The sequence below is a fragment of the Protopterus annectens genome, chromosome 3.part1 (genome assembly GCF_019279795.1).
Source record: "Protopterus annectens isolate FY-2018-M chromosome 3.part1, PAN1.0, whole genome shotgun sequence".
Taxonomy (NCBI): Eukaryota; Metazoa; Chordata; order Ceratodontiformes; family Protopteridae; genus Protopterus; species Protopterus annectens.
The window spans coordinates 911,604,835-911,616,954 of NC_056732.1; the positions used below are offsets into that span (position 1 = coordinate 911,604,835).

Here is a 12,120-nt window from a genome sequence, read left to right on the forward strand (position 1 = left end):
ATTTAAATCCCTGGAATAGGTTCATAGGTTTCATAGGTTCATAGGTTCGTACTAGGCTATCTGCCCTAGGGCATTTATAAGCCTAGCCAGAGTGTGTGTGGCTTTCGCCACCCCTTGGGATGAGAATACTATGCCCATTTAGGGTTTAGTTTACTGTGCCTCTGTCTAGTAGTGACACAGAGATGACCCCTGGGGTAAACCTACAATCTCCCATCCACTCGTCAAAATTTCTCTTGAAGAGAGTTAGTGAGGGGCTCTGCCTAACATGGACTGGGATTCTGTTCCAGAGTGTAGGGAGCCTCTGGGTTATGAATCTGTCCCTCCAGCACGTCCTATTTATTTCTATGTTGAGGTTCAAATCTCTTGCTCTCATGGCTCTGATGGATTTGGATTTTCTGAGGTGGAGCATGTCCATTAATTCTGGATTGGACATGGCCTTGTACGTCAGGCATAGATCACCTCTGTGTAGGCGGTATGCGACTGAATAGAGCTGGAGTTTCTTCAGCCGGGCAGCATATGACATATGTTTGAGACCCTTTATCCTCTTGTTGAGGAACTTTTGGGGTCTTTCCAACTGCTGCAGGTGTCGGGTATGATACATCCCAAATGGGGCATTGTACTCAATCGTTGGCCTGATAAGAGAAGAGTACAGGGGCACAATGACCTCTCTTGATCTAGATGTAAATCCCTTCATGATAAGGTGGGCAATATAGAAGGTCTTCCTAACCACCTTGGCAATGTGAGTGTCAAATGAGAGGTTACTATCAACATGGGTCCCTAGGTCCCTGATTACCTCTTCCGTACTTAATGGATTACCACCTATGTGGTAATTTGTGGGTACCTTGTTTTTCCCAAAGGGTATGACTATACATTTTTTGGCGTTCAGCTTAAGGCCATGGCTCTGGCACCAATTATCCATTTCTATGAGGCCTCTCTGAAGGATGCTTGTGTCCGCTGGAGTATCAGTTATGGCACCCAGTTTGCAGTCATCTGCGAACTTTGTCAGCCACAATCCTCTTATGTTTGCTTGCACCTCGGAAAAATATATGCCGAACAAGAGGGGTCCCAGGACTGAGCCCTGTGGGACACCGCTTGTGACTGGCTTAGAGTCTGACATGGCTCCAGCAATTCTGACCTTGTGGGTTCTGTCCTTGAGCCAGTTTACAACCCATCTTGTGACATATGGGTTTACATTTAAGCTGGTGAGTTTGTCTATGATGCCCGAGTGGGGTATTGTGTCGAAGGCTTTTGCAAGGTCAAGGTAGGCTGTGTGAACTGCCTTACCCTCATCAATGGCCTTAGTGACTGTTTCAAAAAAGTCGACCAAGTTCAAAAGGCAGGATCTGCCCTTGACAAAGCCAAATTGGGTAGGATCCAATGTCTGTAGGTCCCCAATGTCTTTGTTTATGAGTTCCATAATGATCCTTTCCATAACTTTGCAGACCAGGCTCGTCAAGCTTATGGGGCGGTAATTTCCAGGGTCTGTAGAAGCACCGCCTTTGTGGAGTGGGACCACTGTTGCTGTACACCACTCTTTGGGTACGTATCCTGTAGTAAGGCTAAGATTAAATAGCAGCCTTATGTGCGGATTTAGTTCCTCTTGGAGTTCATGTAGCACGCAGCCCGGGACACCGTCCGGTCCCATTGATGCTGTGCTTTTAGCTTTGGAGAGGGCGGCTCTCACCTGGGCATCTGAGATGTTAGGGAGGCTACACTCTGCTGGGATAGATATTTCTCCTTTTGGGGGGGGGAGGCGGAGAAATTTTCACTGAACCTGTCTGCCAGAATGTTGGCAATGTCTGTGGGTTCAGTGTATTTTGTGTCATTTTGGACTAACTCTGAGCATATCTGGGAGTTTCCACCCAGGTTTCTAACATAGCTAAAGAAGGCCTTGTGATTGTCTTTTGTGTCTTTTGTGATTTTTCTCTCAAAGTTGGCCTTGGATGATTTTATGAGTGATCGTAGTTTTTTGCTAGTACTGATTAGAGATGCCTTCCCTTTTAGGGATTTTGCTCTGTCATGTAGTAGCTTCCTCCTCCTGTTGTAAAGTTTGTTAATGGCTGGGGTCCACCAGACAGGGTGCCTGCCTTTGGGGGAATGGGTCTTGGTTTTATTAGGGATTGCATGATCCATGCATTCTTGAAGATGCCCGTAGAAGGCATTTATAAAGGATTCAGCGGTGTGGGTTGTGGTTTCCACTGGCCCAGGGGCCTTGAAGGATACCACTTCAGTCTTAAGAAGTGTGAAGTCGGCTTTTGAGAAGTTCTTCACTGTGGTCTTTTGTGCAGGGGGTGGGGGCGGGATGTGGATTTCCAGTGAGATTAATTTATGGTCTGATCTCACCAATGAGGGGTATACTTCCGGTGTGGAGCATTTTGTCCCCATGTTTGTGATGATCAGGTCTAGTATATTATCTCCTCTTGTGTGAGTGGTGACTAGCTGTTCCATCGCATTTGAGTTTATGAATTCTAGGAACCTTTGGGCTAGGGTGTTGGGGCTTGAGTAATGTTCCCAGTCTATGTTTGGGTAGTTTAAGTCTCCCACTATGATGGTATTTGGAGAGACATTCATACTCTCCAGTGTCTTCAGGAAGGCTGAGTGGGGTTCCTGAGTTTGAGAGGGTGGTCTTTAGCATGCTACAACCTGTAGGGCAGTTTTGCCTATGGTTAGTTGCACCTGGATGGTCTCCGATGCTTCGTGCGTTGCCACTAACCTGGAGGTGTGGGTATCTTTGATGAATATGGATACTCCCCCTCCTTTTGTGGTTCAGTCCAAGTTTTGGGGCCGGAAAGCATGATATGAGGTAAAACCTGGTAGTGCTGGGGTGTTCTCAGGAGCATTGAACCAGGTTTCAGTCACTGCACAGACATTGATGTTCTCCATACTGAGGAGGGCTTCGAGAGCGTGCATCTTGAGGTTTAGACTTCTGGCATTGAGCAGCATTACCCTTAGTTTTTTTTCACTTGTGTTTTCTAGGGAGGTGGGTTTGTCTTTTGAGCCTTGCCTAAAACAGGCACTATGGGGGTGGCAAGAGCCTTGGCCAATATCCGGAATCCCAGGGGTGACAGGTGCAAGCCATCCCTTGTGAAGCAGCGTGGCTTGTCAAGCATATCATCCCAAGCAGACAGACATTGGATCCCCTTAGAATGACACCAGTAATTAAGCCAGTTGTTAAAGCTGATCATTTTGTCTTTGTACTGTGGCATCATTCTTGGTGAGGGTAAGATGCTGCTCAGGGTCAGGGTCATACCGGCCTGGGCTACATAATCAGAGAGCTCCTCTATGTCTCTTTTCATGTAGTCCAGGGAGGTACGTCTCAGGTCATTCACACCAGCATGGACAATGACTGAGTCATATTTGTACTTGCTTTGGAGTGACTTGAATGCTTGTGTTATGTGGCGGATTCTAGCGCCCGACAGGCAGCTTACTGTAACCTTTTCCTTGTTCAGTCTGGTGAGCGGGACGTCAGTGTGTCTGACTATGGAGTCACCTATTACAAGTGTATCTGGCATGTTGTTTGGCCTTAAGGGCTGTGACTGTTTAGCACACTGACTTTGTGAACTATGTGTTGCATGTGCTATGTCTTGAGGTAGTGGTTGCTTGGGTGCCTGCTTTGGAGGCCTCTGTTGTTTTGGTAGATTTGTAATCAGAGCCTCCGAGTATGTTTTTGTGTGTTTATGTGTTTGGTTTGCAGTTGTGATAGGTCTATGTGAGACTGGGTTTGTGGTGTGCATGGTTACCTTCTCCTCCTGACTGGTTTTGCCAGTACTGAGTTGAGAGAGCTCAGCCTCCAGTTTGGCTATATAGTTGCATCTCTCACATATATTTGTATTTGTTGGGAGGAGGAGAGGGTTGTCTGTGTACATGAGGCAATTGTAACATTACCTCAAGATTCCCAGATTCACCAGCTGAACAGGAGAGGATGCCAGCAACTGACCCTTCGACATGCTAGAATAGTGTAAAGGATTGCTGTGTAACTGAGACAGAAAGGACCTATAGGGAAATGGGTACTCAAGGGGATTTAGGTGAATGAAGTACTTTCTTTTTGTTTAAGAGTGCTTTACCTGTATAAAAATGCTTTAGGAGCAAGTGCTGGGCTTTTCAGATAGAGAATAGGCTGTTTAGATTGAAAGTAGAGCAGTTCTAAGGGAAAAATTGAAGATCAGACTTGCAGAGCCAGAAATAGTTTAAACTTGATTAACCGGCGCTGCCCGATGCTGCTCTATGAGCAACTTCGCGCAAATTTGTGCAAAAGCACGCAAAAGCACGCTAAAGCGAGCTTTATAGCAGGGGGTTGAAAAGAGCTAGGAAATGGCCCAAAACGGCCAATAAACTACAAGTTGCTGGGCTGGAACCACTCCTTTAGGGACAAATAGGCTGCTCAGTGCTCCCCACTCCCACTGGTGAACAAAGAAGCTTCCTCTTATCCAAATAAGGATATGGACAACACAGGAACTATGACACAGCCCAGGGATCAGCAAAATCTGAAGACTGGTAGGTGGCCTTAGACCCATTTGATTTACGGTTATGCAGTAAGTTCATTAGGTATGGGCCTTGGGTTGCTCTGTAGGCCAGGCATAAGTCTCCTCTAAGAGGTCTATATGATACAGAATATAGTGACAGGGATTTTAGTTGGTCCATGTAAGGCAGAAGCTGGAGTCCCATGATCTTCTATGTTAGAAACCTCTGAGGTCTCACTATTTGCTGTATGTGCTTAGTATGGTACATACCAAATGGGGTGTTATATTCAATTATGGGCTGGATAAGTGCCAATTATAGGGGGTTATAACTTCTTTTGCTCTCAAAGTGATGCCTTTACTAATCAAGTGAGCTAAGTAGAAAAAAATACTTACAATGGCAGACACATGGTGGTCAAAGTTAAGGTCACAGTCAATCTGTGATCCCAGGTCCCTTACCACTTTGTGGGTACTTAGATTATTGTTATTGATTTGATAGTGTGAAGGGACATTGTTTGTGCCAAAGGGAGTGATGATGTATTTTTTTATATTCAGTTTGAGAGTATGATTAATACACTAGTTGGTGGACTATGTGAGACCATCCTGGAATATATTGACTTAATTTGGGGATTCAATGATTGCACCTAGTTTGAAGTTGCTGCAAACTTGGTCAGCCACAACCCTTTAGTTCTGACCTGAACTTCTGAGAAGTATACACCAAACAGTAAGGGGTCCAGCACTGATTCCTGTGGCATCTAGCTGGTAACAGGACTGCTGGTTGATGTGGAGTCACCCACTTTGATAATGTCTGTCTAGTTTGTGAGCCATTTGGCAACCCATCTTACAACAAAGGGGTTTACATTCAGTTTGCTAAGTTTATCAGTAATGCCTGAATCTGGGATTTTGTCGAAAGCCTTTACCAAGTCAAGGTATGCTGTGTGCAAAAATTTACCCTTATCCGTGGCCTTTGTCACACTTTCATAGAAATCCACTGGATTTAACAGGCAGGATCTGCCCTTCATGAAGCCGAACTGGGTAGGATCCTGGATTTGAAGGTCATCTATGTCTTTATTTATGAGGTTTATAATGATTCATTCCATGGCCTTACAGATGAGACTGGTGAGTCTTATGGGTCTGCAATTCCCCGGGTCTGTTGCTAGGCCACCTTTGTGGAGGGGAATAACTGCAGCTGTTCTCCATTCCACAGAAACAAAGCCTGTGGTTAGGCTCTGATTGAAAAGGGTACTTAGTAGTGATGCTAGTTCATGTGTTATCCTATTTAGACAGCCTGGGGTGTCATCTGGTCCATTTACTTTTACAAATGCTACTATTTTTACATTTAGCTTGAGACCATTTTCAGTATACTAGGTAGGTATATATTCCAGACCTTTTCAGAGTGGTGTAATATCAGTGAATGAGTGGATCACTGTGCCCTGCTGGTAGTCATCAGCCAACATAGTTAAATCCAGTTCAGGGATATTGACTTTAATATCTGCAAAATAAATACCAAACAGAAGGTGGTCCAGTAGTGATCCCTGAAATATCCCATGGATTACAAATTTATAATCAGAGATGGTACCAGCTACTCGCTCTGGATTAGATCACTAGTTTGTAATTCAGCTGACAATGTAGGAATTGCAGTTAAGTTAGAGTTACCATTTGTCATATTTTAAACGGGACAGTAACTGATTGACTACCTGCATCCCACTGCCTTCAATAACCGTGATTAGGAAAAGATATGTCCTGATTTTCCAAACTGCCGGCAATGCATTTCCTTTTCAGCTCAAAGTTAATGCTGGAAAAAAGATTATGATTTATTTTATTTTTTAATTCAATCAGTATGTCTGTTGAAGAACTTACTGACTCCATCTATTTGCTTTCACCCTGTAGGTTTGCCTTGCCTTCACTGTCAGTTTTTTTGTTTTTGTTATTAAGAGTAAGGTAGCTGAATTATACAGTCTCCCACCTATCTGACACAGGACTGATCCCCCTAATTCAGTTGTAGCAGGCAGACTATTGGTGCATTATCTGCTGCATCATTGTGTGGTCCTGAAATTCACCACAGTGATTGGCTGAATTGCAGTTGGGGGAAGGACCATATAAGCTGCTGGTGTGGCATGTTTTTTGCAGCAGTGTAGCATTCTTTATGCTATTTAGAAGAAAATAAATATTTTTGTGGAAAAAAAGTATATTCTTTGTACTTGACTTCAGCAGATTTGGCAGACTTCAAATGAAGCTCAGCAGCAATTAAACTGTGCAAAAAAAACTTCTGATGCTGTTCCAGTGCAGTGACCGCCCTGTTTTCTTGGGTTTGTTGGCTGCCTGTCCAGCCCAGCCATGGTGTATTGATATTGAGTGTCTGAGTGAGACTGGGTGCCCTAAAATGATCTGGATCATGCAGGTACCTGCTCAGGACAGGAGTACGTAGCTCAAGTTGTTGGCTTCTACAAGGTAATCCAGTTAGCCACAACTTTTAATGCATGAGTTAAAATAAGAAATTATCTACTTTCTGATCAAGTCCACATCCAACATGGCTGGCAGACATACCTCTCATTGTCTTTGCTAAATAATCCTGGACAAAGAAAAAAATAATGGGTGATACAGGCCTATTAATTGCTAACATAACAGGTTTTGCATGAGCATGGATTTTCTGAAAAATATGAAGTCAGAAACTCAAATCTCTGTAACTATTTAATGATGTTGAAATCATTTAGCTCCAATGTTTGAAACTGTAGAGCTTGGTTTCTGTTAGAAAGGTACTATATGTTTCCAGGGGCAAGCAGAGTTTGCCAGCAGATGATTCAGAGTAAGAAAAAGCATTTATTCTCATAGTTTACTATTTGTATTAGGAAAATATTCTTATAACTGTGCAAATGAATTGCATTTCTGAAAAGGCTTATCTTTTGGTTCATAGGTGTTTACTTAGCTAACGACCACAAGGGCCTTTTTAAGTCTAGCCATGCATCCAAAATCTCTGACAAGTTCTGATACCCTTGATAAGTGTAAGCAAGGGCCTGGGAGATGAACCATTTACAGGGTACCTGTTTGCATTAGAGACATAGGTGCCAAACCAGGGATGAATTTTCAGTTTCCCATCCAGTTTTCCAAATTGCACTTGAATTGGGTTAGGGAGGAATTCTGCTTCACATGGATGGGGAGCCTATTCAATACAGGGGGTAGTCTCTGGGATACATACCTATCTCTCCAGCAGATCCTATTTATATCACAGGCAAGGTTTAACTCTTTAGAACGGGTAATTCTGCTACTGTTTGTTTTGTGGATATGCAGGAGGTCCATCAGAGTGGGGTCTGACAATGCCCTGTATGCCAAACATAGATCTCCCCTCAAAAGCCTGTAGGAGACAAAATATATGGATAGGGCCTTGAGGCGGTCTGCATATGACATATTATTTACACCCTGTATACATTTAGTGAGGAACCTCTGTGAACGTTCCAGTTGTTGGGTATGCCTGGTTAAGTACATACAGAAGGGGTCATTGTACTCAATGATAGGTCTGATGAATGCCGAATATAGTGGAACAATGACTTCCTTGGACTTAGATGCCATACCTTTGTTTATAAGTTGTGCAACAGAATGATTTCCTCACCACTGTAGACATGTTATGATCAAAGGCTAGATTACTATCTATGTGTGTCACTAAGTTCCTGAGTTGATGTTGCTGCACTAGGTTATATGATGATATCAGGATTTACATTTTAATTTGCTGAATCTTAGCCTTCCCTCTAGGAAATATATTTGTGAAAACAGGAAATGCATCTTCCGAATTCAGACTAAATCCACAAAAAGTTTTGTTTATGGAATTTACAGAGAAACTGCTTGCTTCTCCAACTTAATTAGCAGTTACTGCTGGGAGACATCCTTAACAAAGAGCTACCCCCTGTCAGGTCTATAAACAGGGTATTATGCATCTTTAACCATAAATAGGTAGATTTTTTTCTTTAAATGTTAGATTTAATTATCCTTTTGAATATGTGATTTTTATTCTGTGAAGGAAACTTTTCACTGTTTGAACAAATAAGTGGAAAAAGAAATGCTTTAACTTATTTAATCCAAATAAATAACAAGGTCTCCTACAAGTATGTTGTGCGAGTGGCTCATGATGTACTTGCTTACTGGCACTTGTTATAATTGGTGAGTGCCCTAACTCCAGCTAGCCTGATCCTAGTGAATTACCTAGCCCTCCAATCATCCAACCCTACAGAACTTCATAGGCCTACCAGAACGCTACCATACTCCTAAAACTCAAACTCAGTCCCTAAACCAGACCATAATACTTTGTTGCCTGACTTTAAAGCCCTGATTACTCCCTAAATCTAAAATTTCACTTTCTAGTCCCAAAACATAAAGCCCCAGTAGCTCCTTACCCCTAAAATTCCCCTCTTGTTCCCTAATTATAATATCCAAGTCCTTGGCTGCAGGATAGTAAAATTCAAGCAGGGAAGCTCTGATGTTTGCAGAAGACTCTTAAGTGACATCATTACATAACTTTAAATGTCTGTGGCTGGCGCATCGTTTAATGTTAATGGATTATACATTTTCTTTCCCTTCAGTAGCTTTAAACATCCATTCTTCTGTTGAAAACACAATGCCATTATGCTTAAAAACTCATATCATCCATTGTTTGCTTTGTGGTTCTGGCAAACGTTTTCTGATATATTCCAAAAGATTACTGAGATCTGTCACTGTGTCAAAGCTGCATATATTTAAAGATCGCAGTGATGACTCAACACACTTTTATCTAATGCCGATTCATAATATACCTGCACATCTACTCGTTCCCCTGTTTTTATCATTATCATTTCTCTCTACATCCTTACAGGCAATACACTTCATCCTTCTCAGCAGAGAGAAGAGATCTGTGGACTTAATGTAAATGTGTTTATTAAATACAAGTGTTTGTGCTGGGGCTCTGCTTCTTTATAAAATACAAGAACTAGCACTAACAAGGGGCCCTTCAAATCTTATATAAATTTGTATGCAATTTATAAGTTCATAGGTATGTACTAGGCTAGTGGCCCTGGAGCCTTTACAAAAAAAACTGCACAGGCACCATGGCACCCGATGTTAGTTCATACTGCCGCTATCCAGTAGGGCAACTGGATAGATCCCTGGAGTGAACTTTCTGTTACCTATCCATGGATTATGACATTTCCATGAAATGTCATCAGACTGAACCTTATATAATCAAACTTAATTGTTTGATTCATAAAACAGTAAAAAAACAGCCTTGTTATACATGTGCACAAACACACACATATTTATATATATATATATATATATATATATATATATATATATACGGGTCTAGGGCATTTCACTGAATGCACATTTCACTGAAACTCAAATTAGTGTGCACTTTTCACTGAAAGCTCAGTTCACTAAATCTCCCTTCACTGAAACACATTTCATTGAAAGTTATATATGGCCTTTTCCCCACTGTAGTGCGACCCTGGAGTTAGTATATATAGTAAGGGGAGGTGTATATGTATGTGTGTGTATGTATGTATGTATGTATGTTTGTGTATGTATATATATATATATATATATATATATATATATATATATATATTTATATATATGTGTGTGCATGTCAGCGTGTGTGTGTGTATACATATATATCTGTGAGTACATATATATATATATATATATATATATATATATATATATATAAATATATATATGGGTCTACTACCGTAGATCAAAATGACACTATTTCAAAATACGATATTAGTATCCCACTAACACGAAAGTGCACTTCAGCAAAAGTGCACTTTCGCGAAAGTCACTAAGTCGAACAGGACATTTCCTGCACTATGGTGCTGTAGTGATGGATCTTAGGGTTAGGGTTTGGGTTAAGGATAGTGGATAGGGGAGAGCTAGTAGGGCTATCCACTATCCTTAACCCGAGCCCAAACCCTAAGGTCCATGACTACCGCACCACAGTACAGGAAATAGGTCCATAACTACTGATCAGTGGAGGAAATACAATTTCCTGCACTGTGGTGCAGTAGTCACGGACCTTAGGGTTAGGGCTTGGGTTAAGGATAGCAGATAGCCCTACTAGCTATCTACTATCCTTTACCCAAGCCCTAACCCTTCATTCATTCTAGTGACTTTCGCGAAAGTGCACTTTCGTTGAAGTGCACTTTCGCATTAGTGGCTACGGTAGTAGACCCATATATATATATATATATATATATATATATATATATATAAGTGTGTGTGTGTGTATATATATATATATATATATATATATATATATATATATGTGTGTGTGTGTGTGTGTCTGTGTGTGCATTTGTGTTTGTGTGTGTGTGCATGTGTGAGTATGTGTGTGTGTGTGTGTGTGTGTGTGTGTGTGTGTGTGTGTGTGTATGTATATACAGATCTACTTCATTTAAACAAAAGAAAGTTTAAACAAATTTACTTACCCGAGCTGAATCCACCCAAGCTCCATTACAGCGAATGCACGGACTGCCAAATTCTTTTCCCTGTGAAAGGAACCACTTGGCCACCATGGTGAATTGTGCCCTCTTTTCCATGTAGTGCAATCTTCAAGTTGGTATATTTAAGTAGGGGGCGTGAGGGGTGAAGCCCCCCACTTTGTTGGGCTTACTTTTTCTCCATTTTGGATGGTTACCATAGTGGCCAAGTGGTTCCTTTCCCTGTGAAATAAATTTGGTAGTCCATGTGTTCATTGGAGCTTCGATGGATTCAGCTAGGGGAAGCAAAATTCATTTAAACATACTTTCATTTAAATGAAGTAGATTTGTATATACATATATATATATATATATATATATATATGTATATATATATATATATATATATATATATATATATATATATATATATATAGTTTCATAGTAGTGTACTAGGCTATCTGCCCGGGGGCATTTATAAGCCTAGCCAACAGTGATGTGGCTTTACGCCACCCCATACTATATAGTTGCGCCTCTCTAGTAGTGACACATGTGGGACCCCATTATTTAGTAAACTATACCTCTGTCTAGTAGTGACACTGAGGTCACTCCCAGGGTAAACTTGCGATCTCCCATCCATGCATCGAGATTTTTCTTGAACAGTGCCAATGAAGGGCTCTGTCTCACATGAACTGGGATTTTGTTCCAGAGTATGGGTAACCTCTGTGTTATGAATCTATCCCTCCAACATGTCCTATTCATATTTGTGCAGAGGTTGAAATCTTTAGCTCGTGTGGTTCTGGTGGATTTGGATTTTTTGAGATGGAGCATGTCCATCAATTCCTGGTTGGACATGGCCCTGTATGTTAGGCAAAAATCACCTCTGAGCAGGCGGTATGCTACTGAATAGAGCTGGAGTTTCTTTAATCTAGCTGGATAAGGCACATGTTTGAGACCTATGATCCTCTTGGTGAGGTACTTCTGGGGTCTTTCCAGTTGTTGCATGTGCCGGGTGAGATACATCCCAAATGGAGCATTATATTCAGTCATGGGCCTGACAAGGGAGGAATATAGAGGTACAATGACCTCCTTTGATCTGGATGAGAATCCCTTCATGATGAGATGGGCAAGGTAGAATGTCTTTCTGACCACTTTGGCAACATGGTTGTCAAAGGAGAGGTCACTATCGACTTGAGTCCCCAGGTCTCTGATTACTTCTT

At 41.7% G+C, this 12,120-nt stretch overlaps 1 protein-coding gene across 1 annotated transcript in view; it reads left to right on the plus strand.

Moving 5' to 3' along the window:
• Nucleotides 1–12,120, plus strand: part of NETO1 (neuropilin and tolloid like 1) — a 1,239,650-nt gene that overhangs the window by 228,732 nt on the left and 998,798 nt on the right. The gene's annotated exons all lie outside the window — the stretch shown is intronic.